The following is an 8998-nucleotide window of genomic DNA, read 5'->3' on the forward strand; positions in this document are numbered from 1 at the left end:
CGGTTGTAGAAATAACACGCGACCGTTATATAACATCAAGAACCGTTATAAAATCTTTTAAGAAACCGTTGTTAAATCTTAAGAACGGTTTGAAATCCGTTGTCGTAGTTTACTATTGACAACGTCTTATCATTCCAAAACCGTTGTTAAATATTATATAAGATAACGGTTCATTTCGTTATCTTATTTAATTGAATGTCAAAATTTAACAACGGCTTTATTGCATGCAAAACAGTTGTTATATTCATCTGTTGACAACGTTATGCAACCGTTATCTATTTATATTGATGACATTTTGTCAACGGTTCTGCTTAAATAAACTGTTGTAAAAGTTTTGAACTCGACAACAGTTATCGTTCGTTATCTTATATTTTTGGCGGTTTGGATGGGAGGGAAAATATGTCAACGGTTATTTATCTAAATAAAATCGTTGTCAAATAGTTGTTTGCAACGGGTTGTTTTTAACCGTTATCGCTTTTATTTTATTTTTAAAAAAATGATTTTAGCCTGTTGTAGCTTCTGCTGAAATGCTATTTTTTCAGCAGCGTTTGTAGCAGCTGCTGGAATGCTATTTTTTGAGTTGCTGCTGAAAAATAGCATTCCAGCAGCTGTGCAGTGCAAAACTTCAATCTTGTATCAAAATATTACACACCGCAATCAATTAAACCCAGTTTAAAAACAGTACAAACAGGATGATCAACAGCCAAAACACAACTGCTATTGAGAAAACAAAAGAAACCAATACACAATGGATCTATATATACACACTCGTAAATAAAGCATGAGAAAACTATTGAGACTCCGCTAATGAAACAACATAACTGGCCCACATATTTCTCATATGGTTGATGTCGTCTGGCGAATATTCTGAGGCTTTATTGAGTATTTATGGAAACTACAATTCAAAATATACATAATAAAAATAGATATAATACATGGAAGTATACAGAATTGAACTCAATTTACGTCTGAAATAGTTTTTAAATCACACTAACCCGTATCAGAATGGTAGATAGTTTTCTGTTGATAACCTCCCACATAGACTGGGAAACGTAAAAAGCGCATTATTTGTCGTCTGGTGCTTTAGGAGACTATTATATAAATCACACACAAATCATCTAAATTAGATAATCAACCTCTCGAATAAACATTAATTAAATGATACGAGTAATTATTAAGAATACACTTACTAATGGCGTGATAAAATTGGGAACATCGTCGCTTTCATATTTCCCAAGTGGACATAATCTTTTTTTTGCTTCAAAAACAGTAAATCATAAATATACACACATGCCATTATTATTTGCATATATATATATATATATATATATATATATATATATATATATATATATATATATATATATATATATATATATATATATATATATATATATATATATATATATATATATCAAGGCATACAATAACAAATGACATTATTGAAGGTTGTAAACTTACTCGTTATCATCCTTACACAACTGTCGAGGGTTTGCCTTCGCGAGAGTCAATCCAAATTAATCGTTTTTTTGTTTCAACTTGGATTGTCAGTAGCGCCCAATGCTTCCTATTCAATTTGGGACATTGAACTGTTAGTTCATTTACACGCATTTAAGCATGTTAATAATAAATTTATAGAACCATGGTTCATTACAATAATCACGTATTGTAGGGGGCAAGCCATAGTTTTTTGGACGACATCAACCGACGAGTGATGCTATTGATTTGTTCTGCATAAAATTTTGTGCACAGAGAACGCCTTAGGACTCAAGAATACGTAGGCGTGAATTGGGAACTTTCACTCAGCGATCTGATTATTCAGGTACCTATTACGCCACATGGAATGAAAAATGTTCTTGGAATTGATAATTTTAACAAACATCATTACTCATAAATGGAAATGACTAAATAGTTTTATTAATAAAACTTATTTCATCCAAATCAAAATGTGAACAACATCTAAATTGTCAAGGTCGACAAATTCCATCAGTTGCTTCGGGTCCAGTACGGCTATATCAGCTGCGCCCATAATTTTCTCTTCAATGTTAATCATGACTACATCCCTTCTAGGTGACTTCTTTATAACCAGGTTGTGCAAAGCCATAAGCGAAGCAGTTTTCATTTTTTTCTTATATTCACACGATTCATAATAAGAATCATAAGCAAGCTTGACTACAACAACTTCCATTGTAGTAGTAGTAATTGCTTTAGCTGCTGCCATGGCTTTGCTTAACTTCTGCAAATGTAAAGATTAAAGTAATTACGATGTGTTAATATTCGTATCCTAATATATTTAAAGAACAAGTAATAATTAACGTCTGCGTATAGGTACCTCAGGGATGACAACATTGATGAGGTTGTTAGGCCATTGCACATAAGAGCTCAGGGCTTCTTTCAAATAAGTGATCTCCTCATTAGAAAATGGTACTTTTACTTCCCCATACTCGTCTTTATATAATTGGGACGCTTCCACTTTACTGCAATTGTGACAAAGGGGTATACCATGAACCTTAACTTGTTGAAGCCGGTCGTAAGCGAACACGTATCCCCTGGCAACATCAACTTTCAGTTTCTCCTGTAAATATAGTAGACGATAAGCCACCTTGCAATCGCCCTTCACGATAGCTTTAATCAATTAGTACACATACATTCACTACCTTTAATAAATTTCATAAGTAAAAAACGTGTATTGAGATGAATAATTATAAACTAGCAGCTATTACCTTTTTCGGTGTAGAGAAGAACGTCTGATCATCAACTACCTCAATCTCTTCCTGTGTCACGGCCTTCCTAGCTTCCTCTTCCTCTTCAACTACCTGATATCGATCCTCAGCTCCCACCTAAGTCTCCTTTGCCATTTCATTCTCCCTTGCCATGTCCTCCTCGGCTTCCTTCTGTACATTAACACTTGTCCACATAACACGTACTGATTTTCCAAATCATATAACACATTGTATATATATATAAGACATAAATATTATTACCTATTTTTCCTCCTCATCCTCCTCCTCCTTCTCCTCCTCCTCTGCTTCCTTTATGACTTCATGAACCATATCCAACTCTTTTTCTGATGGCTTTTCCCCAGTTTCCAACATTCTCATCATCAACCTGACTATTTTATGTAGCTTTGTAGTAGAAATTAATGTCAGCATATATAGTTATAAATTACGTTGGTTCAAATATAGTATTTATAGATTACCTTCTTAGAATCATCACCACTTCGAGTAGTTTTCCCAAAATACATAGTGATACCAACATGCGTTAATACCCCTCTCACACGACCTGGATGCTCTTCTTTGCCGATTGACCTAGCAAGAATGTCATTACGTCCTTCAGGCTTCCATTTTCCTTCCTGTACCTCCTTCTCACAGATCCTCTACATACACATAAACCCATTAAGCAACTCACAATTATATAACTCCTACTACCAGTGGTAGGAGTGACATATTTATTCAAACTTACAATTTTCTCTTTGATGTCCTTATCATATTCAGTTTCCGTATTTCCATTCTGAGGAGTGTGACCTTCCACCCAAGCCTCGTGACGACTGAATTTTCCAAGCTTTGCCTAAAATTCATTCATCACATTGATATCCTCTCAAAATATGTATGATTACTATGAACATATATAATATTCATTACCTAATAGTCTAATACTATAAGAATTATGCACTTACAAGTTTCTTCTTAATCAATCTATAACCACCTCGGGAGCCATAAAAGACGGTCTTTTCTTTGAAATGTTCCTCTTGTTCCTCTCACTCATAGCCTTCATTAAATAAATTGTATCAAGAAACGTAAGCATGACCAAACACTAAACTAAGTATACTTCTTTACTTATTATTATTATTAAGTTACCTTAAACTTGTCAGACTGCCTATAAGCGATATAGCTATCCCAATGGTCTTAACTGACATACGGATACTTCTTTGTTGGTGAGTTCTTGTTCATCTCCCCGGTTTCCTTGTTGAACAAGTGCTTCTCAGCAATCTTTAACTTCAAAGAACTGAGGGCTTCCCCTGTCATTTTTTTTAGGTACTTATCATACTTTTCGGGGACAACGTAAGCTAACTGCATATATGATGAGCATAGTTGGTACAAGTGTTTCGGCTAATACACATATCAAGTAGTAACTTAATTTCAGCAAAAACATTTATTATTGTATATACACACCTTTATTTTGTTTATTAGCATGGTGTTCCGTATTTTACTCAGTTCACTGATACGCGGCGTACCAAGAGGCACATACTGTCTTACACAACAACCAATCTAACTCGCAAAATACCAGACATACTCACCATATGGCAGCCCCGTATCTTTATCCCATTGTAAAGGATTTGGTATCTTTGAATTTATTACTTCTAGGGAAACCATGTGGCACATTCGACCCGCAGTACCTGAGTCGTCGCCTGACGCATTTCCATCATTTCTTTTCCGCTTTTGGACCATATCTAAAGTAGAAATTAATAAACAAATAATAACAATGCATACTTATAAAAACAAAAAAATCTACCGAGAGGAGGGTTTATTACTTCTTTAAACAGGAGAATCCGGATTGATCTGGCGGCGACAATGGCGATGATGACGATGACTGCGACGACGATGGGGTAGGCTGGTGGTTGAGGGGAAACTCAATGTTTGAGGATATTATATGGTGGAAGGGAAGCTCAGAGTTTATATGTGTGAGTAATACAACACTTACAAGACCTTGTTTATTGGAAAGTAATAAACACGGTATAAGAAAAACCGTTGTATTTTGTTCCCAAACAGACAACGGTTTTGTGTGAAACCATAATTGATTAGCACTATCTACAACGGTTTAGAAATAACCGTTGTCTGTAATATTTTCATGTTGTTTGATTTTCCCGCCAAGAAATAAAGCATCATTTTTATATACATAACAACGGCCTGAACCGTTATAACTGTATATGTCCTGAACAACAGTATGGGTATAACTGTTTTATTTTATATTTCATTGTGTTTGATTTTACCGCCAAGAAATAAAGCATCATTTGGTATATGCCAGCTAATTACAATATATTTCTTAGAAAATCTTGCTTATTTCCATTAATTTAAAGGATTACAAGTTTACACATAAAGAGTACAAACTACCACCATACATAATAAACTAGGTAAATAATAATTAGAAGAAGAAATTTGACATTTAACTTAAGCCATGCCTCATTATTTTTGAGTTCTACGATATCCATGGTTAACTTCTTGCATTCTTCTTTTGCCTTCAATATTTCACTGTCATTTCCCCGCTTCGATTCTTCAAATTGATATAATATACTTCTCACTTGAGTAATCTCGATATCCATGCTCTTTTTCTCATTCACTAACCTGTTTATAACCTTCCTCTACCACTCAGTCATTGGTTCATCGACCCACTTGAAGTAATTGTATCCACACATTTTAGTCTTCGGATTATAGAATTTGCAAGTAAAAAACTTTCTTCCCGGATTTTACAAAGTCCATGAAGTCCACAATGCTGCCGGAACTGAGCAATTACATGTCCCTATTGAAATAGAGGAAGAAGAAGAGCTATGTCTTGACATAATTTGAGTAATAAGAGAGAGAGAGAGAGAGAGAGAGAGAGAGAGAGAGAGAGAGAGAGAGAGAGAGAGAGAGAGAGAGAGAGAGAGAGAGAGAAGAGAAAAAGAAATCAAGAAATCAAGAAAGAAAGAAGGTTATTTAAAATAATGTTTTTTAGCAATTGCATAATTTAACACGGGTCTTATAAGAACCGTTGTAATTATCTTTTTAGTATCTTCCAATTTCCAATTATTTATTAGAGGTGTTTGTGACCTAACACGGTTTTTATGCACTACCGTAGTCATTATAGTATATGTTATTGTTTCTTTCATTTGTCTGTTCTCAAGTTATTTAAAATCTATGTTAATAAGCATTTGCATGTAATAAGGAGTAGAACAATATATTAAAGCGAGCATATTATACAATGGTGTAAAAAAAAACAGTACAACAAGGGGAAAAAAAGGAAACACAATAAAAATAAAAAAACCACAAAAACAAATAGCTAACTAATTAGTACATTAATCAAACACCCTAATAGGAGTTTGAGTAGGAGGTGGGTACATGAGGATAAACATGATTATAAATCAAGCGTAGTACATCGGTATCAAGACAGGGATCAAAATGAGGCACTTCTTCATCTTCCCATGATTTTGGTACATTAATAAAATTGTACGGAATGATTCTTCTCATCAGATGAGCGTCCTCAGCGGTGGCAACCCATAAATGAGGCCCAGCGTGAACATAACGATCCTTAGGTTCGTCGCTATAATAGTCACTTTTGCCCCTTTGATGGTCACGTGATGCATACCTTGCAGCGAGTTGTTTTGCTTTGCGAAAATCGTCAAGACCATCCCCTCGAAACACGATCGGAGCATATCCAAGAAACCCACGACCAGAAATCCAAGCCAAGTAGATTGCCCTAACATTTGAAAACCCATTCTCAATGAGGATGTCCCTCAATGGGTTAAGAGACTTAGAAGCTGGATTCCCAGCAGCATCGCGTACGACTGGGAGATTGTGAATTATGCACGTAATCGGGTTGATATAGCGGGTTACCGATTGTTGAGGAGGTGCGACTGCGGATGATGAAAACGACGACATTCTTTTAATTATGATATGTATGTATATGTAGATTATTTAAAAAGTGAAGTAGAAAGGTTAGTAATAATAAAGTGATTCTTATTGTTACTAGAAATGTGATGCTGTTTATTGTATAATAAAGCTATAATTAATTGGATTAATTTCATCCATACGTTACATTCAAACTTGTATTAATTGTGCATGCATGCATGAGGTGAATAATGGTCAAACAAACAATAATAATAGGGCATGCATTGGTAAAACCACAAACTTTTCAGCTTTCACAGTGGATCTGTATTTACAACGAGTTATAAGAAAAACCGTTGTTTAATGGTGTAATATGACAACGGATATACAATAACCGTTGTTTATATAGGAAATATGATAACGGCGTAACAAAGAACCGTTATCATTTTGTGTTATACATATGGTCAAACAATCAATACTGCAACTTTGAATCAGAAAAAGTAAAAATTACAGGGCATGCATTAGTCAAATCACAAACACTAGAAAATCACAGATAACTAAATTTTTTTTTTTAAAAAACGGGTTCTGTCCAACCGTTGTTTTTTTTTTGGTAAGATGTGAGTTTGTATTACTATTAATCAAATTCCAGTCATTACAATATCCATTACAAGCATACTCAATTAGAGATAACTATGTCTAACTTCTTCAGCCACTCTGCATCCACCTGACTCACCTGCCCTTTAACTAGTCCCTGCACTCTTATATGAACTAGTTTTTTCACCTCATTCACAACTTTATCCGGCCTACATATACTGAATTCAACCCTACATCTGTTTCTTTCAAGCCAGATATTATACCAACATGCCATCAGCACCAAGTGGCATACCTGCTGCTGTAATCTAGTCAAGTAAGATAGATTGCCACCCAACTGTACTTGTAACCACTGCTAAAGTCCAGCAATGATTCTTGAACTAAAATCACATTCTGTAAACAAGTGCTTATGAGACTCAATCCACTGCTCACAGATGACACAGCTATCAGTGTCACTAACTCCAATCCTGAACAGTTTCTCCCTGGTGTTAAGAGCTTTTAGCTTGATTAACCAACCCACAAATGAATGTTTAGGTAAACACCAGCTATCCCAGACAACCTGGTACCAGTTTACAGGAGGGTGCACTCCCTGCAACCACAGATAACCAGACTTGATAGAATAACCTTTTGGATCTGCAATCCAATGATTATTCTGATACCCTGCAGCAAATAAGTCCTTCACCTTACAAACATTCCTCCGGTTCCAGTTTGAATCCAGAGGAGGTTGATAATTTTGCCAGTCTTGACCATGTAAATAGATGTGATCCACCCATTGTACCCAAAGCCTATCAGCTTTCATGTGAATCCAGTGCACCAATTTTCCTACAGTAGCTTTATTTAGAATTCCTGCCACTTTAATACCCAGACCTCCACTCTTCTTACTCATACAGACCTTATGCCAGGCAACCAAAGGAGCTCTATTGTGTTCAACTCCCCCATCCCATAAGTAGTTCCTGCATAAAGCCTCTATTCTTTTAATAACCAATTTAGGAATCAAGAAGATAGAAGACCAGTAATTATGTAAGGTATTCAACACTGAATTGATCAATGTCAATCTACCAGCATAACTTAGCTTTCTAGCACCAATCCCCCTAATTTTATGCACAATCTTATCCACCATCACATTACAGTCATGGATAGTCAATCTGCTGGATTGAATAGGAACCCCAAGATATTTCAAAGGCAGATCTCCCTCTGTAAAACCTGAAACTAGGAGTATGTCCTGCCTGACTGCATCAACCACCCCTTTGAAAACCACCTCAAACTTAGTAGTATTAATTTTCAATCCAGAGGAAGTTAAGAAAGTTGCATAAGCCCTTAAAAGAAGCATAATTGATCTAACATCCCCCTTACAGAACATCAGAAGATCATTTGCAAATAGCAAATGATTCAATCTTAACCCCCCACAAAGTGGATGAAATCTGAAATACCATTTCTGAGTGGCAAAATCTAGAATCCTGGTCAAGTATTCCATACAGATTGTGAAAAGCAAAGGAGACACAGGATCACCTTGCCTCAATCCTCTCTTCCCATTAAAATATCCAAACTGAGCCCCATTCAAGCTTAAAGAAAAAGAGGAAGTGGATACACAGGTCATCAGTAGGTGACTAAACCTTGCAGGGAACCTCATAGCTGCCAGCATTTGCTCAAGGAAATTCCACTCAATTGTATCATAAGCCTTTTGTAGATCTAACTTGAACATACATCTAGAAGACACATTAGCTCTGTTGTACAATCTGACCAAATCTTGGCAGATCAAGATGTTCTCAAGTATACTTCTCCCTTTCACAAATGCTCCCTGATTTCGACTAATCACATCAGGCAAT

Source organism: Silene latifolia, chromosome 2 (assembly GCF_048544455.1).
Source record: "Silene latifolia isolate original U9 population chromosome 2, ASM4854445v1, whole genome shotgun sequence".
Classification (NCBI taxonomy): Eukaryota; Viridiplantae; Streptophyta; class Magnoliopsida; order Caryophyllales; family Caryophyllaceae; genus Silene; species Silene latifolia.